This window comes from Sturnus vulgaris, chromosome 4, assembly GCF_052056855.1.
Source record: "Sturnus vulgaris isolate bStuVul1 chromosome 4, bStuVul1.hap1, whole genome shotgun sequence".
Classification (NCBI taxonomy): Eukaryota; Metazoa; Chordata; class Aves; order Passeriformes; family Sturnidae; genus Sturnus; species Sturnus vulgaris.
Window position 1 is genome coordinate 21786335 of NC_142246.1, and position 27041 is coordinate 21813375.

General features: G+C 38.0%; 1 protein-coding gene across 1 annotated transcript in view; it reads right to left on the bottom strand.

Annotated features, from left to right (window-relative positions):
- Positions 1–26974, bottom strand: part of LOC148223901 (uncharacterized) — a 248163-nt gene extending 221189 nt beyond the window's left edge. Inside the window, exon 1 of the mRNA XM_088163253.1 lies at positions 18205–26974. The gene's annotated coding sequence lies outside the window, so the exon portion shown is untranslated. The remainder of the gene's footprint in view (positions 1–18204) is intronic.
- Between the last annotated feature and the right edge of the window lie 67 nt (positions 26975–27041).

Consider the following 27041-nt stretch of genomic DNA (forward strand, 5'->3'; position numbering starts at 1 on the left):
ACTATTGCATCTCATAATATCAAATAATTTATCACTTGTGTAAAATAAAGTTAGTAAAGATTTACTCATCAATTGAAAGAACATCCCTGGCCCATACACTCTCTTTATCAGAAAGAGCAGAACAGTACTCTGCTCAAACACCACCCCCTACCAAAAAAAAAAACAACAAAAACAAAACAAAAACAACCACCCACCAGCCCTACACCACACCAACATCCAAGAAGGCCTTATTCACAACAGTAAAAAAACAAAACAAGATTTTTCTCCTATTTAAAAGTGACAGCAAAGCAGCTTTTAAAGTTGATGATCTCCTGGGTTATTCTGAACTTCTGCTTAAACATTCTTTTGTTGGATCAAATTCTCATTGAAAGAACCAGGGAAAGTTTTAGAAAAATATCCAGCTGCATGGTTGATAAGGAAAAAAATACATATTTAATATATTTTACATGTTATTTAGAAGAAAGAAGAGCTCAGGGCATATGTGCAGAACAAGAAACCCAAATTAGCACAGTACTCCCCTGAATAATACCTTCTGCTTCTCAACAGGATTATTTATCCCAAAGATTATGTGCTGTGATGCATTTCTAACAGTTTGATCATCTAAGTACCCTTATTCAAAGCTCTACAGGGACAGTGCCTCATGTCATGTAAATGTAGCCTAAATGTCAGCATCTGGAAAACAGATAACACATTACAGGTATTTGTAGAAAGAACAGCAGCTTCATCCACTGTGTTTCTTCTGATAAACCAACACAAGGATCTCACACCAGGTTTAGACTGGAAAATTCTTTTTGAGAAAGCTGCAAGGGCTAAGCATGGCTATGGTCTCTGTTCTCAACAAAAACCAGTATTTATCATAGGGTTTTTTTCTAATTATGCAGGATGTAGCAAACATGAAGTTGTAGGTTAACAACAAATGATTTTTCATAGTCATAAAAGAGTAGAAAGAATGTAAGGTTTTTGGAGATGAACCATTCAAGCCATACTCCAGGAACTTTAAGATACTATATATAGCATTCCATATGTTGTAAGAGAACAAGGAATAAATTAAAAATATTTGGTATTCTAAAAGTATAATCAAATCTACAATAATTATGATACTGTGCACAGACAGCATGTTTATCATCATTACTGAAAGTCATACTATATTACACTTCCTTACAAGCTTTTTTGATCAAGCTTCTTTCTGTGACATCTTCCCTAACAAACTTCTGCACACACACTCAAAATTATTAATTGAGTTCAATAATACAAGATCCAAAAATTAAGAAATTTAGCAATGCTTGCATGATATGAGCTTCACATGACAGGGAAAGCTCACCTTTTTCCTACTCTTCCTTCAGAAAATAGCAAATTTAATATATACTTGCCAAAAGTCGCAGTATTTGCTGAACAGAAACATTTTCTATCTGGGGCAAGAAGCTGTTTTGTAACTCTACATTCACACTTGGTGCTAGCTTCTGAAACAAGTATTTGGAATCATCTTTCAATTCTAGTATGCATCATTACAAGGCTGGTTAAGAAAAATAAACAAAAAAAAAAACTTTGTTATTGCCTGTTGTGGTTCATTGTTTTCTATTTGTTCCCCCCCACGTTAAATGGTTTGCTCCTATGTTGTACCCCCCTGTTGAGTTCCAGTTGTCCAAGTTCCCGCCCTTACCCCGTCAATCCACCCTTCCCTATCCATCTCCCAAATCCCCTCCCATGCGGTTGTCAATCCCTCCTAGCCCCTCCCAAGCTTCCAGTATGTTCTGTATCAGTCATCCCCTCCTTGGAGTATTATTTGCTGTTCCATGCAATTCCCGCCTATGTTTCCCCCATTGGTTAATTGTATATGCAGTCCCGCCTTATGTTACACCCCCAAGCTGCTGTGATTAATCCCAGTATTGTACCCTCCCACAGGGGAGGTCCTGTGTTTAAGTTGCTGTACCCCTGTGGTCTGTGCCTTTCGTGGAATCCTTCCCTTGCCTATTGTTGGTCTCTGCCCCCCCTCAATAAACCCACCCCTGGACCCACGGAAGGGCGACTCCTCGTCCTTTGCCTTTCCCCGGACACGCTGATAGCCAGAAGGGTTCCCAGCCCCAGCCGCATTCCTGGCACTTTAGTGTCTGGGAAGTGCCCACTCTTGGCATCAGCACCCGCCTGCAGGAGCTATCTGGGTTAGCCGAGGCGGAGTGGAGCAGGCAGGCCACGTCAATTGCCCAGAGAAGTTGAGGATTTCCCATCCTTTGATGTGCTTGAGGCCAAGCTGGACGGGGCCCTGGGCAGCCCTGACCTAGTGGAAGGGCCCTTGCCCATGGCAAGAGTGTGAGAACTAAATCATCTCTCATCCCCTTCCAACCCAAATCATTCTGTGATTCTATTGACATGTTTTATAAGTGAACAGTTCACTGGATGCCACTCCCATAAATCATTTGGGTCAGTCATCAGCTTCTGAAGGTCCAGTCTGAACATTAGACACAGCATCTGGACATTAATGTAGTACTGGAACAGATCCATTAAGATTGTCATGGAATTTCTAGTCCTGAAGGCTCTCAAGATTTGGCTAGACCACACAACAACTGAGCTGGCCTAACATTTTCCACAATCCTACCCTGAGCATGAGCTCAGACTAGATGACCTACCCAGGTCCTTTTTTACAAGTCTTCCACAATCCCTCAAATGCACAATAAAGAATTTGATGCAGAAACTTTATGACAGACCATATCCATGAAAAACTCCAGTATGATACACTCTTGTTTTTAATTTCTGACAGGGTATACGTTTTCAGTACAAGGTTCCACTCTCCCATTTAGTTTCCAAGCTTCTCAAGAGCACACAAGCCATTATCTTTTACTATTTCAGTCAACTGGTTTTTTCCTAGCAATGATCATCAAGCTTCAAGACACTGTTCGCTACTTATTAACAGTGTGAGTCTCAGTAGCCTCAAGTACACTGGACTCTTCAGGGAAAGCACATAGATCTCTTAAGGAAAAATTAGTCAAGTGTGCAATATTGCCTGGAAAAGCCTGTCTGGCACTTCTGTATGGGCAGCTAACTTTCAAATGCCACTTTGACTGGCAAAATACTTGAAAGAGGCTTTCCAACAACCCGTCTTCAAAAATTCTTTATCCTCTTTGAAACAAAAGGTCTTGAAGCCCTTTCAAATCTCAGCTTTGATCTCCCTAGTCTCCACAATCAGCGTATCCTGTAGCAAATAATTTAAACCCAGAAATGGATAACTAAATGTACATGCACTCAGCTCCTCCATGTGAAAAAATCTTGAATCCCAATAATTACAAAAATACCAGCACATCTCAAATATTGTAACGTTTTTTCACCTATAAGTTAACCTTTACTTGGCCTACATTTAAGACTTGCTTCTACTAAAAATAGGATTCATTCAATCTTTTTGTTGTTACCATCATTCATTAAGGCAGTCATAAATAAAACAGAACAATTCTCTGTTAATTAAATGAAAGAAATCCACTCATCCTATTTCTTTCAGAAATAGGCTTTTACTTACAGAGTAGCTCCAACACAAAGAAAAAACCTTACATGCCAAGAGGAACAAGGACAATGTCAGTGCCTATTTCTAGAGCAAATAGGCAGGAAAACAATGCGGGTGTTCTACAAGTGTTCTTAAGGCTGTATTACCCTTGCTGCCAGTGGCAAAGAAAATTTTCAGAGATCCCTTGCCAAGAGCATGCAGAATGACATAAATGTACAAGAGCAGGGGAATGAGTATCACTTATGTTCCTACTTCCTCTTATAAGTGAGCCTGCTGATGTGAAGCCAAAATTGTACAGGTTTGTAACAAGCTCAGAGAGACCAGAGTGACACTCTTAGTTGAAATTTTTTCCTTTAGGCTTTCAAGTTTTCATCAGTGTAAGCTACATAAGTGTCTTAAAACTAGAACCCTCCAGTTGCAGCCTGCAATCCTGGAAAGATGAATTAGCATGTCAGCATTCAAATAATGCAGATTTACACAAGGTAATGAGTTCCAGCATGCAAAATTAATTACACCTCAACTGTTACACTTTCTCACTTTGACCAAGTCTCTTTTTTGCTAAGAATTACAAGACTATCAGAAAAACCAGCCCTGGAGCATGTAGAACTTCATAGATCCAATAAAAACAATCCTATCCCCAAATAAAAATCCAGTAATATCATGAAAGGCAATGGCTGCAGACAAGGACTTAAGGAAATAGCTATTTAGCAAGTATATATAAGTTCTTTTCATCATTGCACATTGAAAGGATTTTGAAGCTTAGCCTATCAGTCCAGATCCTCACACTGAAGACCTATTTCTGCTTACATTTGAACTGGCCTTGCATGGCTTTTGGTGAACAGGAAGGATTTCCCTCAACTTCAAGAAATTTGGCGTTTAGCAATCTAAATAGGGTAGATAAATACAGCACCATTACTCACCACCAGATTTTAAATTATTGAGGAAGTAACAAATGTCATGAGGAACCCTAGAATGCTTTCATGCAACCAAATGTCACCTCTTCCCATGCAGTTAACACTCTCTCTCCCTCGTTAGACAATCTCTGCAGAAATGTCTCCTTGCTCTGCAATACAATCACTGCTAGCACCTCACTCTGCATTTGCCTTCACTAAGCCTACTCTTTGATGGCAATCACAAATCAAGAAAGAAACTTCAAAAAAAGGAAAAGGGTCACTAATCCAACCTATATTTATTAGGGTATTTTTCCCCAACGGACATTAAGGATAAAACTCTGAAGAGAGCAAGGAGTATGCTCTCTTCAAAAAAGAGATATTCTCTCTCTACAAATCAAAGAGGTGGCTAGCTTAACTAAACTTGAAATTGTGGATTAAGTTATTTCTCAGTTCAATCTCAGTTTAATATAAACGTCTCCATATTTCTTCCAAGACAACTTTCTAATTCAACATTAATAAGAATTAGAGCATCCATAGCAGGTGTTTCAGACCTACAGGGTATCTCATGAAAGGAAAACACTAAACTTCATCTTGCACCCATAAATAAAGCATCTTCTCTAATAAAACTATGTGACCTAGTTCCTTCCCCATTCTAGGAAAGGATTTTTGAAATGACATGCACTTCACTTTCTCATTATCAAGACAGTAATAAATTGTCAGTTAAATTTCTAAATGAACATATTTTATTATTTATTTGTATTAACTCCTTTGAAATACTTATCTGTGCAGAAAAACGTATTCTTCAAAGCCTGACTGACTTCCTTGAAAAACAGCATTAAGAAGGAATATTAATCTTTAAAAGCAATGATTACACTATTAGAAAAAGGTAGAAATCACAAATAAGCACAAAATACAGCTTTTTAGGTTGTAAAAATGCTAATATACACATGTATACATTAAATGTACAGTTTTACATCAGTATACCACACATATATTAGACAGCTAGAATACAAAGTGTGAGATATAAATAGTATATTATGGTTAAAATACACCGTGAAATTGTGTTACAATGTGATTCTATGTGATATATACCCACACAAAACCAAGAAGATGTTTTTGGTGGTGTGTTATTTGAGATTCAACATGCAGTCTAGTTACTTAATCCTTTCACACTTTCAAGGCTCAGATACCAATTAGATTTTCAGATAAGCATGCCTCTGATTAGTGAAAACTGGTCTTTCATATATGCCTCAGAAGTCCACTATAGGTCTTCTAATATCAGCATCACAACAATCTCTGTCACCTCACAGCAAGTCGATTGCAATGACAGGTTACAAATATTTTAAAACACTCCATTGATGCCTCCATTCACATTTCAATCAAGCTGATGGTACATCTTTAGCATTTCCATAAAATGTTTTTACCTTCAGGATAGGACAGTGGTGAGGGCTTTAAATCATTTTTATGGTTTTGTTCTGGAACTCCTAAGTACTTGGATATTTTTCCACTTGGTTTCAACATTTTTATCCGACTTAAACATAGCCAGTCAAGAAGTGACACTATCAAAGCATAAAGATCCCTTCAAAATTTATTCAGCACTGATGAAAAAAAGCTTATGAACATACAAAACAAAAAATTAGTTCAGGAGCAACACAAGAGAGCTACAGATCCAAAGAATAAACCTTGGGCCCACCCACTCCCAGTTCAGCATGGTCAAAATTATTTCCTGTCTTTTCTCTCCATCTTCTAGCAATAATCCCAATCCCTCTGGAGGACCTGTAATTTTACTGACACCACAGGAAAGGGAGGCAGGTAGAAGGAAGAGACAGCAGGAATTGCAGTTACCATCCCCTATGCACCTCACCTGAGCGCCTGCACACCGAGTAGGAAAGGCAGCAGCTGCTCTTTCACAGGTAGCCTCTCACCTGCCTCACTTTTTCACTGTAATGCATGGCAAAATGACCTCCAGGGATTTTTACACCTTTGGAAAAGGGCAGTTCTCAAGATCCAAAAAATTAAGGACACCCTCTAAGCCTTCTCTGATATAGCACATGTTTTCTACCTCTGTCTTCAGTTCCAGACAATCCAGGGAGAAAACTACTCACAAAAGATAAAAAGCACTTTGGATAAAAAAAAAAAATCTTTTGTGGGTTTATTTCCTGCGGTTCTTGTCCTTTTTTTTGTTTTAATAGAGAAGTGAAAACACACATATAAAAGACAGCAAGTAAGGAGAAAGGGCAGCCTATGCCCCATCACCAGCACCCTTCCTTATTCATACATTTGCTATGATTTTAACATGTACATCTGAAAGACAAATGCACCTAGCAAGTTTCCTCCTCTTTAAATCATGTCTTACAGTAACACTCTTTCACCATATGAAAAGTTGAACCTGAAAGCATTTCACACTCTGACTCAAGCAGAGCAGTGATACATTTTCTACATTTAAAAAACCTAATAGGAAGAGGCAAGCCTGCTGCTTTTAGATAATTCTATTTTTATTTCTTCTAAAAATCCTTTCATCCATTTGACCCTTACTTGACTTCCACAGCTAAGCATTCTCCTTTCTTCTGCCTCTATGTCCAGTAGTATTTGCAAGTACTTTTGGAGATATCCCAGTCACAATACCGTTAGGCTAGAAACATTTAACTGTTGCTCACACATTTCTGTAAAGCAGGGCGCTATTCTGTTATCTTATTCGAATGGAAAATTTCTATCACATCAGAACTTGTAATTAATCACAAGAAGGCATGAAACCTGCATTGAAATGGAACTTAGCTATTAACATTTTCTGCAAACTGTTTGCTTGCAGATGCACATTACACTTAAATAAAATAAAAACTCATTTTGAGATCTCAAATAGAACATAAAATGACCAACATTTGATCATTTCCCTTACTAGCTGTCATGGTTTAACCCCAGCTGACAACCAAGCCCCACACAGTGGGATGAAGAAGAAAATTAGAAGGGTAAAATTAAGGAAAAAAACCCTGGTTTTAGATAAAGACAATTTAACAGGTAATGTAAAAGCAAATCAACCCAAATAATTAATTCGCCCCTTCCCAAGGGCAGGCAGATGTTCAGCCATTCCACAAAAGCAGGTCTCCCTCACACATAGCAGTGACTGGAAAGATGCACACCATCACTCCCAACACCCCCTTGTCCCCCTCCTCCCCACTTTCTGGCCGAGCACGTCACCATTTGTGCTGGAACATCCCTTCAGTAAGCTGGGCTCAGCAGTGCTCTGTCCCAGCATCTCCTGCTCGCCCAGCCTCTTCACCAGTGGGGTGGGTGAGAAGCAGAAAAGGCTTTGCACTGCTCAGCTGTGACAAAAACACCCCTCATTTCTGTGTTAGCAACTCTGATTCCAGCACAAATCCAAAACACAGCACCATACTTGTCACTGAGAAAAAATTTAACTCTACCCCAGTCAAAACCAGCACATTATGCTTTTCTTACTGGATCCTTCTTCCACTGCCATTTGCTCCAGAGCTGTCACAGCACACTTCTGTTAACCTGCTGAATACTCCAACCATTAAAAAAAAAACCTAAAAATCCAAAGCCTTCATGTCTGCTGAAATTGAATTAACTGGCTTTTTTTACTACTTAGTTTACTTGCCACAAATGTTGTTGGGCAATCTGGAGGAACATTTGAGAATTCTGTTGCTTTTCTTTACAGACACACACTTGGTATGGTCTTCTAGCTCTCATAAAGACCACAGCCTCCCAAGAATAGAGTGTATACATAGTATATCCGGCAAGAAGGAAGCTTCTTCAAAAATCTGCCATTTACACATAATAGCAGCTGCAGTTATACTAAGGATATAATGTTACAAGAGCTGATCATATCTAAAATTAGGTCATGAGCTCATCACAACCAAGTCATAAATGAATTCGTGGGAAAATATTGCACATAGTCATGGGTACTGCACAGGCAAAGAGAATTGATAATTCTAAAGGAGCAAGTCATTGCTACTTAATTTTATTAGTCTTCAGCATGATTCAAGACACAGCCATGCAAGGAGTCATGCAGATACAATAAAATAATTCACCAGAGCAGGCAGTCTATAGCAAAGGGGGTTGCTAGCTGTTTAGAGGGCCTTGGCAGTAGTTGTGAGGAAGATGTCATTCTGTTTTGACTAGAAAAATGCCATAGTTGTCATAATGCTTTGTTTAGATTTACTTACCTGCTGTGTAAATCACTTTACATGAACACATGTAACCACTACCACCAGTGAAGACAGGCTGCAAACTTAGCAAATCAAGGCAGCTGAGGCTAATACCCTCTTTAACCCCTAATTTAAAGACAACCAAATGCAATAAATGAAGGAGCAAGCTCATGATCTCTAGTAATACATTCCTTATTCAGCAATACTACAGTTCTCTCTTTGTCATGTTAAACCTTCAGGCAGCTTCACCTTTCAATTCAGTTTTGAAAATGCTCAAATCCTTAGATATCAGCTGTGAAGAATAGCTTTTAGGTTCAAGTTGAAAGCAAGTCCTGTAGGAAAATAATTAATTCCTTGATATAGCTTTAGAGAAAATAAACATGAATATATATAACATAAATATAGCTCTTCACAGCTCTATAAGGAGTAAAATTTATGTTACCAAAAAAAGAAAAAAAAAAAAAAAGATACAGCAGTCCAAAATCTCTTTAAATGCCTTTCCTGGGGTTTGATTCAGCACCTAGCACTTAGTCCAGAAATGGCTTCATTCCCTACTTTAAAATGTTAATTCCTCTATCCTTTCAAAAACAGCAGAAAATATCAGGAAGAGGTTTTAGTCACTTGGAAGCCATTTTAAATGTAGAATGCAAGTGCTGCCTCATACAACCTAAAGATTAAACTCACACGACATTCAAATGCTACTGTAACAAGAAAAGTGAAAACAGAAGAGACACTTCATTTTTTTTGCCCCCCACACCTCTTGTTTAAAGCCTACAAAATTGGGGGTTTTTTTCATTGCAAGACAAAAGACTAATATGGAAGTTTAACTTCAGTTGTACATTGACAGGGACAACAATTAGCCTGCCAACCGGTTCTTCTCATGATTATAGGCATGCTAAAAATTTGGTTGCAGTATGAATTAGTTCCCAGATTACTTTCTTTTACAATGATTTACTCTTAAAATTCACATTTTCACACAGATAGTGAGTTTTGCTGATTTAAAAAAAATAAAACTGACTGTGCTGGACTACAGCGATGCAGCAGCTTCCAGTTGAAAAAATACAAGAAAAAAATGCATTTCACTATAAATAAGAGTATAAGTACTTCTCACCAGTTTATTTATAATGTACTAGAAGTGATAAGTGATTGCTTTTCATGAAGAGGAACTGAAATGCTAATTAGCACTTTTAAAATAAGTGTTTCAGTTCATACAAGTGTTTACTTGCAACAAAAAAGGATTAATATAACTCTCCTTTTCAGCAGCTGCACTTAAATTTTCCACTGTATTGTCTTTTTCAGAACTTGTTTCTTCTTGGAAAGCCAGTGTAATGTTGTATGCAGTAATCCTTGTAGATTCCTAACTCTTGAACAAAAATAAGTCATTGAAATAATGAATTATGCAATAGGGCTTAAAACCATTTATTCCTACTGATCTCCAGAGTTTAAAATCCCATTTTATGTGCTTTCTTGTCCAATAAATTGGATTGATTTTCATATCATCAGTTAAATAAGCACATGACCATTTTGATCCCAAGTGTATTCTTTTTCACTGAATCTGCACTTATTTCCACAGCTATGACATTTTTAATATTACTACATCTACAGGTCTCTTCCTTACACCTTGTTCATGGACAGTTTTAGCCACAAACAATTCCACATGAGTGACCTCTTGATTGATATCCTGTTAAATATAGAGTGTTCCCATCCAAATGTGCTACTTTCCAAAGAATGTAGAGCACTAGTTTCTCATCTCTTTTAAATTTCCTTTCTTCTCTTCAGCTCAGTAGGTCGCTGTATTAACCTCACATTTGATCTGCACACAAACGACGTGCAAGACACATCATTTTCCATACAGATGCAGACAAAACAATACAGGCATGCCCCAAATGAATAACCTGCAGTGAGTATGGCAGGTAGCTTTGAATTAGCTATGAGAAACAGAGCTCAGCATGGCTTCCAAACCCAGTTTGTTTGGCTTGTGACAAAACTGGAGTGTTACTGGCCTCCCACCACCAAGCAGCTGAAAAGTGCAACCCCATTGCAGTGCCAGCCAGCACCACAAATCCAGGTACTTACAATATAATCCATGCAAGGTCAGGGAGGACTGCTACTTCAGCTCCAGTTGGGATTAACAAAATAAAGTTATAAGGCTCTAAAGCCTCTCAAATCCTACCTACAGAGGTCTCACATTTATTTGGAAGCCCTGGAAGTACTGTGTATATGAGAGCTGTTCTGTCAAGTCTGTTGTTCTTTCCAATTCATTTCCACAGAGATGCCAGTTCACAACCGACAAACCATACATGCTTTGGTACTCATCTGTCTTGGGTCTTAATCTTAAAAGCAAATCAAATACAATAACCCTTCAGTTCAAAAGCAGTCTCATTTAATCACGTAGGTTTCCCTACAGACAGGAATACCCTTTTTAATTTTCTAGTGGCTTTCAGAACATTAAAGAAAATAACCCACTTGCACACCTTTCAGATAGCAGCATCAGCCAGTGAGGCAGAATTTCATGCATGGCTTTAAGACTCAGATTTCACCCTCCCTATAGGGGAAGTTAGTGAACTATCACGTGTAGCATGAAGCTGGTTATTTCATTCTTAATGCATCCTTGACTAAAATCAGCACATCTCCCAAGAGGAAATGAAACTAAGCCAGTATGCTTAAAATTTTACTCTCAACACATATTACATAGCCTTAGATAGAAAAGGTAAGCTTTAGAATGCAAGCAAATTTCAATTTGACAGAGACCACCTGTCCCAGAAAATTCAGGTTCAGGGAAGTCAGAAGAAAGGTAAAAATCTAATTCTCTGCTCACCCTCCATCCTCAGACACTAGGCTGACAACTTGAGGCTTAGACTTCAGTAGTTCCAACTCTCAGAGCATTTCCATGGACTACCCCTTTGGAGCACAGAAAAAACATTTAATTAAGTTGGAAGGCAAATCAGTTAGAACCATAAGGAAAGAGCACTCACCAACAGAGTATAAAGAGCTCACAACTCCATTTTCTCTTACCAATGACAAAAAAACAGACCTTTTTATTAGAAAATGAATTTGCTGCACAGCACATGGCATACTGAGCCACGGCAAGGGCAGAAGTGTTTACGTTTGGATGCATTTGTGAAACTTGAAGAAATAAAGCACATGGTTCACACAAAAGAACAAAAGAGCACACAAGGTTGACCACCCAAAATGCACATTAAATCCTTGAAAATTTCTTTCAATGATTTACCATAAAAATATTCAGGTAAATGTTGAATAGTAACTATAGATTTTTGCTGTTTGAGTCCACTGTATGCAATATAACCATATTTCACTCTTAAATTAAATCTCAGTACACCCATTTGCAATAAAAATCCACTTAGGCAAACAAACTGTTTCACCAGCTAGAATTCTAAGAACACATGCCAAACTAGAAAAATCAGGAAATTTGCACCACTGAACTGGGCACAACATGAAATGTACAAAGTCAAAATTTTAATTGCCAGAAGTGCAAGCATACCTACTTTATTCTAGCTCACACAGAATCATTTATTTTTGAAGGAGCAGCTTCACCCTCAGGTAATTCGCTGGTTTGCAAACAAGGTAGTGTATTGGAGCCAGCACAATTATACCCATCAACATTTACTCAAGATTTATATTCACGTTTATATCAAGACTAATATAACCCTTAAATTTACATGACTTTCTGCTTGTGATGAGGGCCTATTTTCTCTCTAGCTACACTACAACTCACGGGCTGCCATCTGGTCCTGTTAAAGCAGTCTTACAGAGACAGAAATAAAACCAACTTTCATAGTTCATCCACATAGGAAGAATAAAAGTAAAAACTGCTTATTCTACTCCTGAAGCTATTTTTAAAATTACTCATCCCAACATGCACATTACTCATCATTTGTATGATAACCAACAGACTTTATGCTGAAATGAGATTTTACTCTGTATTAGGTGATTGCATCTTGTGCAGAATGCTTGCTGGCTACCAAAAATTGTTTGCTATACTGCTTAGAATACCTGACATCAGGAGCATCAGTTTGACATTAATATATAGATATGTGAAAATCTGTGTTCAAAACAAAACAGACTATGATGAAAGGTCAAATTTGATAACTGGAAACAAGTCTTAAGGCTTCTCTTCAAGTCAAGTCTGAGTTTTATTCAAAGGTCAATGTCACTGTGACCTATTTCAGTTTTCTTCACTAGAAAGACTCAAGAATGCTTTGAAATACAATTGGTCTAGGCATTTGGAGAAAACTTTTAAGTTGGTAAAAATTTATCACTGCATAACCAGCACAATGCCTGCTCAGCATGTCAGTTCTTGTGATTTAAGGGGCTTCTCTATATCTTACATTTTTGCATCAAAATTTAGAAGATGTTTCAGTTTTAGAATGTTGCAAAAACCACACTATCAAAGTGGTCAGTCTAATGAATATAATATACATCTTTTTCATATATCATTACTTCAAGTAACTTGATTCATTTTGTTTCAGAAAAGTCAGTGATTTTTGTACTCGTGGTAAATACCAGTCAATGGTAATAATAGCACTCCCTTGAGAGAGATCAAAATGATACCTGCTTGTGATATTTTCTCCCAGGAGACTTCCTCCAGCATCCTCTAAAGATGATATATCCTGTTTGTTCAAGTCTGATGTGACTACTGCATCGACCAGCATCACAGATAAGATCCATAACTACCATCTAAAGGCACTAAATAAGACATTTCTTTAAAATGAGAGCTGAAGGTAAAGACAGTTTTACTCAAATTTCTCTCAGTTTAAGATCTCCACAAACTGACTATATGAAGCTCATTCCTATTTCACATTTCAAGTTATTGCAGCTTTCAGTTTAGATCTTGGGGTCCTGCCTGATTATAGTTGAATCCTCTAGCTGTTTTTATTGGAGTTACTAACTGCATTAAAAATATGCTAGTCATTGCTTTCCTTTAAATACTTTGCATTAAAGACCAGAAAAGGTTTAAAGATACAGCAAGCATGCCCCAAGGGTCCAACCTCCCAAACAAAAGCTTAGTCTAACATTTTCCCCTTGCATGGATCCTGTCTGGGAAGGGACCTAGACCAGGCAGTGTTCCTAACCACTTTCACATCTTGGAAGAACACTATGTCACAGGACTAGCTATATCAAGATACAAGTCAAAGGGTTCTCACTTCACCTGCACATTTTCCTGCACCCCCAATAAAAAGATAAAAAAGCAAACCACAACCAACAACAACAAAAAAAAAAAAAAAAAAAAAAAAAAAAATAAAAAATAAAAACACCACTTCCATGGCAGATATCTCCTAATAGACCTAACATTTTCTACTTTGAAGTTTCAAAATCATACAAGCAAGGGTTTAATGAAAAAAAAATTCTTGGTATTGGAAGACCTCATGATATACTACTACTGTTCGCATTACCTCTCAATAGTATAGTTTCCCTGAAAATTCACAGGTAAAATTCCTTATTATTAGTATCACTACACATCACAATTCGATTCCTCAATATAGGAAAATAAATGTAATAATAACCATATTTCCTGATGCACTGACTGTGGCTCATCCCTTATTTTAAAAAACAGTGTTAGTACTGTTTGTACCAAAGAAGTATTTCAACACTTTACAACTTCAGGGCAAGAGATGCACAAAGGATGAGACAAATACTAGTTTTATGAGTAATTTAGCCAAATACAATTTAATGTGAGGCAGGTTTAGCATAATCTAACCCTTATAAACAGGGTGACATCTAAACAATGGCATTCTCTCCCCCTCCCAGTGAGAAATTGACTTTTTCAGGTCAAGTTCATCAAGAACATTTGGGGAGAGCACCTCTTTGCATCAGCAACTGGCTAATTTCAGAGCAAATCACAGCATTAAACACCCTTTTACAGCAGGAGCATATGTCTGGCACCTGAAAGAGAGCCCAGTATTCCTCTGCTTCAGCAGCTGTAGGCCACACAGAACTCTTTTGGTGCTATAGAAGAGGTATGGGAGAGGGCTGGGCATTCACAGACAACATAAGCAACTACAAGACAGTTTACTGGAGCTGGAAGTTCTCTTGCAACTCCCAAACTTCATAACTGCCACTATACACATTATTTCCATTTTACTCACATAGACAACTTTCAGATGGTGTAAAGTCACCAATTCTCCTTCCATCAAGGGATGGTTTAAAGACTTTTTACTGCACAGACTTTGAGCAACTCTTTCATCCAAGCTCACAGTTACCTCATGGGGAAGCACCTTCCACAAAAGCAGAGGCCACTGTTCAAGAACCTGCTGCAAAACTTAAGCTGCTATCTCTGCTCACTCACCCAGACCCCAGACATAAGCTTTATTTTCCTGTATGGCTGACCAAGCAGGACAAAAACAGCACTCAGACTAGAAAGCTGGTGAATATCCTGGCTGTCTCAGGGGAAAGCTAGACTTCAACACAAAGTAAAACATGCTGAATTGAGAGAACACTGAGAAAGAAGGATATAACATTTTTATTTCTACAATCAGGTAGATAATTAGCCCATCAGCACAACTCAGTGGCTACTAACTAACTTAAAAATCAAGCAAGCCCCTATTTCCCCTCACCTTCTCCTGCCACATGCAAAGGCAGTGTAAGCATCATGGAGAGCCAAATTCACCTACACACAAACCCCTCTGGTAAGAAGGATAGAGACCTACAAGTCTCCCTCACCATGTTAACAGCAAACCAGGATGTATGAGGTGTTCATATAGAGAAGGAGGAGATGGTTCAATACCTCACAATTTCAAGATATTTTTAATCATTAAAAGTATTTTGCACATTAGCAAAAAGCACGTCCACAGGAAAGCCAGTTCAAACTTGACTACACTGTTAGTGCTCCAACTGCTGTAAGTTAAAAAATAACTGCCCACACAAAACAGAAATAGTGCTTGGACTGAGTTGCACACATTTGCATAGACTCTTCTTTCTGAAGTAGAGCAATAACCTCTAAGCACAATCACCTGACAAAGGTACCAGATATGCAGTTGAATGACTCTTCATCAATAGCCATTTTACAAACCTTACAACACATGAAAACACTTCCTCAGTCTTTGCATATTCCCTTTTTAAGGCAGCCTGTGTATGCCTGTAGAATCAGGGCATTATTGAGTGAGCTCATCCCAAGTGCTAAATCATAAAAACTTTACCCAGAAAGCTTTTTTAAGTTTCTTTTTCCCTCCTTCATCTTATTTCCATGGCAAACTCCTCATCACAAGCCAGTAGATCACACCTCCTTTATCAACCAGTTCAGCTTATTTTCTCACATAACCATACACTTAATTACATTTCTCTCCAGCTTCTCTTAATGGAGTCATGAATTCCCTCACAATTTATATAAGCAGCCAGGACCATTCACAGAGTATCTCTCCTACGTTCAGAACTAAAAATTCAAATATGCTGAAGCATACTACAACACCACAAACATGACCACACCTACAAAGTTCCTCTATTCTTTTTTTTCTAACCCTACTTCCTAGAACTTCTCTCAAAAAGAAATCCAGAGCCCTTCCCAAGGAATTTTTGTCTGTCTCGCTTTCTTCCTTAGCTCCTGAAAAAGCAAATTTCTACTTACCCTTTTCTTCTTCAATGTCCAGAGAACAAATAGACAGAAACTTACAGCCCAATTATATAGCATTTCTCATTAAAAAAAAAACAACTAGTATCAGCAACAAATCCTCCCATTTCCTTTCCTACTGCAGGAGAGGCAAAGAACACAAGGTAAACTGGTGGAAAACACATCAAGAGTAGCCTAGATTTCCTCTCCTTCTTTCTAGGTGCAGATGTCACCTGGTCTGCCCACCTCCCCCTAAGAGCTGGATGGGGAGCACCTGCTCCTTGGGGCACCAGGGAGGGTTGACTCCCTTTATGTGCCATGAGTCTGTAGCAGCTTTAATTGGCTTTCATAGCTCAGAAAGAGCTGGAGTATCAATGACTTTATTCTTTCTAATGAAACCTTGCCCAGTTTCCATTTTTACGTAGAGAAAGCTAATGGTGTCGCTTTTTTAAAAATCCTTGTATTGAGTAACTACCCCTCAGAGGGGGGTTTTTTTAGCTTTTCTCAAATGATCTAAGAAAACTGTAGTTCTTTGCAGTCTGGAAAATATTTTCTTAAATCACATACTAACTGACATTCTTTTTGTAGAAAAAAAAAATCTTCATTATATCTTCTGGACCTAATAAGAACAGGGCAATTATTCTGTGACATTTTGATGTCCCGGAAATTGCTGAATACCCTTCTTTTACTGATTTAAGCCTTTTGAAGATTCTGAAAAGCCAAAGACTAGCTTATAGTTTATGAATCTTGAGATACTAGAAAGGAATTCACTGAATAAGTCTTAACTACCAAAACATGATGTGCTAGCACAAGAGAGAGTTAATCTCAACCAAGACTAATCTTCTAAAACAGATGACCTGAGCCAGCTTTAACTTTAGCTGGGCATGTATATTACAGTTTCAGCTGAATTATTACTTTGCAGTTTCTCTCTTTACCCAAGGCATTAAGAGGGTCACATTTTATTTTGTGCCACTCTCAAAAAGAGAAAAAAAAAAAAAAAAGCTGAAACAGCAATAGAATAGGAGGCTTATGTTAAAAAAAATTAAAAAGCATGACGCTTGAGCCGTGTCTCCTCCTGTCTCTGCCCCAGTTGTGCTTTGCCACAGGGGACCACTGTGGCTGCTGCTGCAAGTCCAAATCCTTCACCTCTTACCACCAGTCCCAAGCATTGCCCCATCCACAGCCCAGCAGTGCAAACCAACTCCTTGTGTCAGGCCACAACCATTTCCCCTACTCCTAACAGGGAGAAGAAATCACAGCCCAGGAGAGATCCAAAAACCCAAATCTGTCCCATACAGCTGACAAAATTTGACCATCCAACAGGTGGGAATGAGCACATTCATTACGTGCTGTATCTCTCTGGATCAGAAAACATACATTAGGGGTTATTGGGAAATGTTTCTTCACTTTCTTGCAAGAAGGCTAGTTACTGTGTGTGCATCGAAGTTCTATCACTGCCAGCAGCTGAAGAAGTGTGGGTGCCAGCGTGTGAATACCAAATAATAACCGAATCCCCAGGAGACATCTGATTCAATTTCCTCTGCAGTACAAGACAAACATGAAAATTCATTGTCTTGATTAGCTTTAGTGCAGGGAAACAGCTTTCACAGCTGATTGTAAATCTTCTGAATGATCTCATTTAGCTTTTAACCTTCCTCTCTTTTTCATCCCTACGCAGATTATTCCAGCCCAGACATTCATTTATTTGAATAGCCTAAGACATGCAGATGTTGTCTCCAGTCAGAATGAGAAGCCTCTGAGGTGCACAAATAATACTAAGACCATTAAAACATCTTTCAGAGTTTCTTAGTGCAAATGTACAGTTCAGATCTTATTCCTAGAAATAAGAAAACTGCAAGGAACATCACCATCACAGATAAAATACACCTACTTTCCTCAAAACTGCTAGTGTTAAAATTGCAGAATGGGCGAGCAGTTTAAAAACTGGCAACTGCCCCCTGTGCTTTAAATCACCTTTTCAAGGACCTCCAGAGTGACACAAAAGCCAGTAATGTGTGCTAGCACAGGGTTAGTGGGGGTCACAGAAACAGGGGAAGAGTGTTGTGATCTAATGAGACGCTGGCAGCATACCCACATAGCACTGTTATTCTTACAGTCACTGCATCTGGATTATCTGTGCCAACTCTTCTGCTCTTCCCTGGCTTCATCTGTGATGTTTCTGTTTCAGCTACCAAAGGAATTCTGCAAATGTCAAGACCTGTTATGACCAAGAGAGAAATCAGTCTCCAACATGTTTTTCCAGAATTTTATTAATGCAAATGATGATGGAAATTACTTATCTGCTTTCAAAAGGCATATGGAAGATTAAATCACAAACAGAGCATCATATCTCAATCTGGTTTCTATCAGTATTTATCCTCATAGGTCAGAAAATCTAAAATCAAAGCTGTTGCACATTTCACAATGCAAATATAAGGAATCAAAATCTCACAATATGTAGTCCTATTTCAGATACTCTTTGGCCTTAATAATGTTTTAGAAACTTTATTTAGCTACAAATTTTATGGAAACTTCACAAAGTAATAATCACAACATTGTCTTCTCAAAGGTGCAAAATGTCCAGAAAAAAATGGGATAGGCTTTTTCTCACCGTCTCTTCCTAATATAAATAGGAGGCAATGAAAATCAGCAGGAATATTTTGTTTAGGCTTCCTTCATTCATACACGTCCACAAGCCCTTAGAAGAAATATGAAAATTAATGCTTGCCTTCAGATAGAATTTAAAGACACAAAAATTCAGGACATCTCACTTTCATTCTTCAATTTCAGACCTGGTCTAAATTAGAAAACTTCAGTTTCCTCCAAGCCTGCAGGGAGAGATGGGCATGTTTAACCAGCTCTTCAATTCATATATCCTAGACTCTCAGGATTGCAGTGTAGAGGAGATTTTCTCTCCTTGTGAATGATGACAGCCCAAATGAATGTTTAAACTGGATATCTGACTTCTAGAAAACTAACCCACAAAAATCCTACCTAAAACTCTTCCAGTTTGGTTTTCCATACAAGCTGCATAGAAAGAATTATAACAAACAAACAATAGCTGACACACATTTTGTCTTTTCCCAGTTATTTTCAATCAATAATACCAATACCAATAATATCAATAGCATTCATAGAGTCTGAGGATCCAGCTCAGATATTAACCAACCATTGTACACGCCTGTCAATGCCAGGTACACATCTGGTCAACCTGTAGCAGAGAACAAGTCTGGAGGGAATTGAGTGAAGGCTGCCACCTCTTGGTGAACTAAATAGCACAAATTTTGGCTTATCTGCTGGCAAATGACACTCCATAGGTATTGAATTAAAATTCATTCATTTAAAAGTTAGTAATGGATCCTTTATGTCACACCAGTGTATGTTTTAATGTACATTGGTGTGACATGGAAAAAAAAAAAAAGAAGAAAAAATCTAAACTGTAAAGTCTTTTGTAAAGTCTTCTACAGAGGCCAAGATCACAAAAATAAAAAAAAAAAAATAAAAAAGGTGAGTTTCATGAGTTTCAATTCAGAAATACACAAAGAGTAACACCAGTTGGTGTGGTGTCATATTCTAAACAGATGATATACTATGAATAGCATCAAAATGTCCCCTGAAATACATAGCATGTCAAATAAATACTGAAACATGTTAACATCCTTTTTTCCCCTCCAACTGAAATGTAAGATTGATTTGTAAAAATTTGCCAATGTCTTTTTGTTTTCTTCTGGCACAATGTCACAATTTGAGTACTAGAAGCTTTTTCTCTTCCTTGGGAATTGTTCTGTAATATTGCTAAAATCCCCAAAGCAGCAAGAGCAGCAGTGCAAGAGTTGCTTCTATTGCTGTTGTTTTTATCAGAGACCTTTATATTGAATTAAATCCAATGATGACTCTGCAAGACCTCAATAAATATCAGCATGCATTCGAAATAACATTTGTCTTGTATTTTACAAATATTACCTTGATCCAACTTGTCCTCATGTCTTACATGGGACCGCAATCTGACAGTGACATAATCCACATATTTTTCTTCATGTAAAATCCTGCAAGATGTTCAAATGCCATTTAAGTTTACTTCTGTTGAATTTCTGCTTGATGAAGAATGAACATATTGACTCCTCTGGCCAATACTAAGAAAAGGAAAATTAAATGAGAAGACCAATTTAAAATTATACTTCTATGTTAATATGAAGTGCACAATGTATTTATTAGTATGTGAATACAATTACCAGAATTATGCTACTTTTACTGACACTCTGTTTTATTTTTAAAAGTCTGAGACATAAGTACCTTCTTCTGACTATTCAAAATCCATTGGAAGAAAAATCAGAGAGGCTGTTTTTTCCATCTGCAGTATTTAGCCTGGGTTTTGGGTGTTAGGCTAGGGGCATGAAGGGAAGAGATGAGGTACTTTTAGACTTTGAACCAATATCCACTGAACTTAATGAGAACCTCTCAAAAGAAGATTCCCTTCTTCCTCTTCAAAGGAGCAATAGTTAAGTGGACAGTAAGTTCCTAGTTAGTCTATAATTCAGTTTCAGGTAAATCTAAAGGGTACAGTCCCTGCAGAGGCCAATGCAGCTGGGGTTTGGGGTCAAGACATAAATGGTGGGTGAATAAATGCTGAGAAATGTGCTTGTTCTACACAGTACCATATTCGCTGTTCTGCTGGCATCAGCACTGTTAAAAGTTCCTAAATCATTTTAAAAATACCCCATTATAGCTGTTAAAGCCAACTATAGGAATCAAAAACTTTTGCCAGGTATCTGCAATGCTGACAGATCTTTTTATAAGCCTACAGAATGTGTTTCTAGAAGTTTTATCACATTAATTGCTTTGCAAAAGGCTCACTTTAACATTGCCCATTGGCTCCAAGTTTGTAGCTCACTGTTACATTAGGCAGTATAGCCACCTCAGTGGCACCAGATATTTACAGAATAAAGAAAAATATTCTGCTATCAAAGAAGTATTTAAGCCTTTAACAGGATGGATTACCAGCTCAGTCTCTGAAGAGTTGTACAGACACATATAAATATTGTGGCTAAACTGACACTGAAGAATTACTCCCACAATAGGCATATCTCAGGGAACAGGAAATGAATTAATTTGCTCACAGTGCAGATAATTTTGCTTTCTACTACAGACCTAATTTAAGGAGCACAGTAAGTTCGGGAGTCAATTTTTTACAGAAGATCTGCACTGTATGATTTAGCTTAACAGTATCTAGTTTGCCAGTGGCTTTTTTTTCCTATATTCTGCAGAGCATTCTGACTTCTAAATGAAATCTTCAGCCAAAATTTTGTTCAGAGTAGAAAAATCATGAAAGAAACTTGAGTGTCAACATGAAGAATTTGATTTTATAACAGCAAATACATTCCTAGTAGAATGAAACATTTTGTAGCCTCTTAAATTCTGCTGTCTGGACTTCTAAGTATGAATTACTTCTAAAGACTGAATATCTCCCTAGCAGGCATTCTCATGTTATGTATGGATGGCTTGGTCTGGCCTGCTACACACAGAACATTCCCCAGTTTATATTCAAGAAACACATTTTCCTTAGCGTGGGGATGATGTGTCCTTCCCCATGGCTGGTCTCTGTGCCTTACCTATATCCCAGCTCCACATTCATATGAACCTCCCAGAGCATGCAGTGTCACCACAAACTAAGTTTGGAGTCATCCAAGCACACAATGAAAAATATGACACGCAGTATAGAAACTAAGTTGTGATCAAGCCAGCTTGTTTTTCACCTGGCATTTGGCCTCCTTCATATTTGTCACCTGCTCTCTGGATACTAAATGAACCTTTTCCATCCCCTTCTGTAACCTCTTAGTAAGGACGACATTCTTTCGTAAAAAGTTCAAACATTTTTTCCTGCCACAGGAGAGCTACAACTATCCTGTAAGTATCTGTTCTAAACAGATTGACATATTAGGGGCAATTTGAAAATGTGGCAACCAGGGCATGCATGCAGTTTTAGTCTAATCACTTCCTTCAAAGTTTTGCTCCTGTTCCATCTGGAAATAGATGATTTGAGTTTGGGAGGAATGGGTTGCTTCTGAGGGGTCATCAGGTTCCCGGGTGGAAACGGGAGGTTTTGGAGATTTGACAGAAGGAACTACTTTTATCTTCAGAGCAAAATGAGTTTTCAGTGTAGAGATATGAGCAGTAAATGTATCGTTCATATCTGAACAGGTGTTAAAAATCTTATCCCTCCAGCAACGCAGTAAAGTAGCTGTACTATTATGTCAGACTGTGCTCCCACAGCAGAGTCACATCTCTGGACGGGATGTCTGAAACGTTGCTATCTCTATTTTAAAATAATCTAGCATGGAATCAGAGCAGGAGCTCCAGACGTTGTCACCAACAGTTTGTGGTGTCTAGGTGGGTGAGTCAAAGATAACCCATATGGTGGTGATAATAAAATATGGAACTTAAGCTCAAATCCTAAGAAAACCTACAGCTACGTACTATAAGAATATTTTTAAAATATGATTTTAGGTTCTTCAAGGGAACATGTTTAAATTATTGCCCACACCATTTATAATTAAATCAATAGAGAATCATCCTTGTTCATAAGCTCTATTCTGAATATCTGAATAATCCGAATACTTTTTGTTGGAAATTTCAAGGTTACTTTTCTCATAAAATTTGCATTTAATTCTAACTAGAAAAAGGCATATAAATGAGCCCAAAGTCATAGTACAGTGGCTTTCCCTATATAAAATATATAAGTTGATAAAGTAATAACAGAGCCTCCTCATGTATCAAGATAATTACATGATATACCAACACTTCTCTGGTCGTCTTAGCCACTGCTCAGTAATTTTCAATATCAGCTTATCTTGTATTTGGCTAGCTATGAGCTGCCTGGGCTAACAATAGCAGAGAGGATATTAATTTAGCACTGGAGATTCATGCTGTAGCTTGACCCAAATACATCCTATTGTTGAGGACTGCTTGGTGAAATTTCAAGGCTTCTGTTACTTAGGAATTAAATTCAGTAGAAATGTTCTGATGAATATTTGTCAGAAAATGTCAATGTGTGGAATACAAACTTTTATTAAAAATGTCTTGGACTTGACAATCTTTTGTCAAACGCTTGAGTGTTCTAGGCCTGAGTGTTCTGGGTCATGGAGCCTGTAGCAGAATCAAAATCCCTCCTCTGTGTGCCTGTCCCAGGACCTTCCCAAAGACAGGAGCACATCTCTTTCAAGGTCCACATTTTCAGGGTGGATCTTTTGATAAATAACCAAAGATTCTGGCTCTGCAGTGGAGCTGGGAATCAAAACCCCTACCCTCTATCCAACACAAACCCCACAATTTTAGACCAGTCCTCGGTGAATTCAGATCAAAATGAATTAGACAAGGGTTAGACGTTCACAGAATATCTCCAAAGTGTAGCAAGGATTTTAATTTTGAAAAAAACATGAATATTTAAAAACAATTTACTTGGTAGCTTTTGAAAACAAGATGGTTCCAGTCCAGTTCTTATCTAAAAAAAAAAAAATTCCATCATCATATGCTTACAGAGGGTAAGGACCCAGCCTTGATCAGTGACCTTGCTTACTAACAAAATATTAAGGCCTGCACATCTATATATGAGCAAAGGATCTTGAAAAAGCCTACACTTATGCCCACTTGTCTGATTCTAGAGCTGAGAGCTTTAAAGACAGATGTTTCCCACCAAACAGAGAAAAAGACTGTCCTTTGCTTCTGAGAAATGTTGAGGAAGTTCTTGCTAGCAAATGGAATAGGAGCATCTTTACAGTATGGATGTGGAATGGAAACATTGGTGGCTCCCTTATGATTTCATTGACCTTTCTGTCAGTAAGAGAACTCTTTAGATGGAGATACTCTTTAGTGAATAAAACCTGATTAAACTCTTTGCAAGCCAACTGAAAAAAACGAAAGTAGAAGCAGCACTTGCAGCACCTTTTCTACCTCAAATAAGCACAAGATAGTAGAATAAGTTAAGTATGTTGATGCACTGAAAATATTATTTTAATCAGATTCGTGTGAGAAAATCTAATTACAATTACTATGACGATCCATCTGAGCAGTGACCTGTTTAAAATGTGCATTTAAAATACTAGTTTTGGATTCGAAATCTGGTAGTACCTACCTCTAACACAGACTTTATCAGCTTAAGCAAGCTGGTTGATATATCAGGATCTCCTGTGCAAAATGAGGTGAGACTCACAGAAGTCACAGGAGCACAGGAAAATACCCATTGAGAACTGCAGAGTGCCCAGGAAACTTAACAAATCAGCTTCAGAGTTTTTTGTAAATATGTTAGGGTTTTAATGAAAACTATCCTCACAAAGTATAATATGCAAGCAATCTTACTGACGGTTCTTGCAGTTTTCATCTTTACTATATTTAGAAATAATGTATCAAATTCAAAGATATTAAAATGGTAGAGAAAAAAACCCTCATGATTAGAAAAGAAATATAATGGAAGGAGGATTCAAATCAGATCACTTATGATTTTTACTTCTTCTCCAGTCTCACTGAGAATCTCTGAAGACTTACAATGTGTTATTTGATGAATAAAAATAAAGTCTCTCTTCTGTAATTTAGTTGTGTTAGGAATAGCATTAGAACTGCTGTAATAGTTTAAATACACAAACTATGCACATAAAAACTATTTCTCAAAAGAAATAGTTATATTCCACCTCCTCTAGAAGATCACAGTAATCACGTGAGTTTTGCTTCAGCAAACTCAATCCAACAAAACAATTCACCATCCATCAAGACTAGATGTGACACCTGGATGTTCCCAGGTTAAGTCCTCTGGCTCCCCTCCATCTTCCATCCTTCAAAGTGCTTTTTTTGCCTCACATCCTTCTATAACCCCTCTCTGAGACCCTTCACTTGGGAACTGCTCTGGTATCTTCCTGAAACTGCCTTTTGCTGCAACATTTTTAAGCAGGGAAAGAAAAATTAACTCAGCCTTACCAGATGGGAAATAGTGGTGGGATCAGGACACGGCCTCTCTGCAGTTTCCTACACTGACTGTCACTGTGGGAAGGTGGCTGCTACATCCTGAGTTTCTGAAGGCAAAATACCTCCAGGAAATACTATTATAGATCTTTCAGATTCAAATAAGCAACAGAATATATCATTGACTTTCATTCATGACATAACATAAGGGCTGTCTGTAAATAAGTTAAATGTTTCTGAGTCTGGACTGTGGAGCTCTTCCTACTCCTGTGCATTCAACCATCTTTCTCCTGCCACAGTCTCTTTCCTCCTCCATAACCTTCTCTAGCTTGACTTTTCTTGCTACTTTACTTCTGCTTTTTCTCTCTTTTTGTGTCTTGTCTTCTCATTGACATCCAAGGAATTGGTACTATCTTATGCTCTCAAATAAAATCCTTTAACTCCAGTTTCTCTCTTCAGCCTTTCTTCCTACTATTATCAGTGAGTGTGACTCCTCTGCGAAAAGAATCAAACCTAAATTTGTGATTCCTCTTAATTTAAAATTCCTTTAAAAGGTCAGTAACCTCTACTACCCTCCTTTATGGTGTTTTGGCACTTTTCTGGAATATATCAAGCAGACATACAACTTTAGTTGTGAGGAGCCATAGATGTCATACAAAATCACAGACTTTCCATTTGATGAGCTTAGTGAACATGTATAAATTCCTAAATGCCTATGCAGAAAAAATGTCACCAGAATATTAAGTGTAAGCTTATGCTTGGCAGATCTCCTTGTATTTTTATAGATATTTAAAAAAAAAAACTTTCAGGAGATCATTTGATGAAAAAGTGTTAAAAACTAACAGAACAGGTAAGGTTTGCAGGGGTCACTGGAAGTCATCCGGTGCAACCTCCCTGCTCAACCAGGGTCATCCCAGCCTACATTACCCAGGACTGTGGGCAAACAGGTTTTGAATGTCTCCACAACCTATCTGGGCAATCTGTGCCAGTGCTCAGTGAATTTTAAAGAAGCTCTTCCTTATATTCAGGTGGAATTTCCTGTGTGTCAGTTTGTGCCCATTGCCTCTTGTCTTATTGCTTGGCACCTCTGAGCTGGGCTCCATCCTCTTGATATCCTGTCTTCTGATATTATCCACATTGATGAGGTCCCAGATGAGTCTTCTCAATGCTAAACACAGCCAGCTGCCTCAGCCTTTCCTCACAAGACAGATGCTTCTGTTCCTTAATCATCTTTATAGCCCTTCACTACCTCTCAGACTCACTCCAGGAGATCCACATCCCTCTTGTACTGGGGAGACCAGAACTGGATCCAGCCCTCCACGAGGACTCACCAGGTCTGTGTAGAGGCATCAAGACCTCATCAAGAGGGAGAATAGTAGCAGACACAAACTCTTAAATAAAAGCTGCCACAGTCAAGGACCTCAAATTCACTTTGCTGAATGGTTCTCTTCATACCTGCTACCACAGCTTGTTCCCAGAACGCCACAGCTGTCACAGCAAAGGGAAAGGCAGCAGCACACCCCCTTTCATGGCACAGGGCACCATTGCTACCGCTGCAATCACCTCACAGGCCTGGAGAGCTTTGTCCAAGATGTGATGTTATCTAGAGCTGGATGTAACTGCTGCCTCCATCCTCTCATTTACGTCACAAGTTAAATGAACACATTTAACAATTCCTCTAAAAACCTTTTTCTATGGAAGAGAGGACAGCCTGGGATATGACACTTGTTAAATTATGACTAGAAATTAAAGGAAACTAAATTATGCAAAGTGTCAGATGAGACAGTAATCCACAGTTTGTTCAAAAAATGCTGGAAAAGATCCTTATTCTCCCTCTAAAAATATGAAATAATATTCTCTACTTATACCCATGACACAGAGGAGTTCTAGAATGCACAATTCAGAAAACTAACAAAAGCTTGGTCTTTTAATTTTCTTTACTTATTATTTTTATTTATTTTATTTTTTGTTTATTTTGG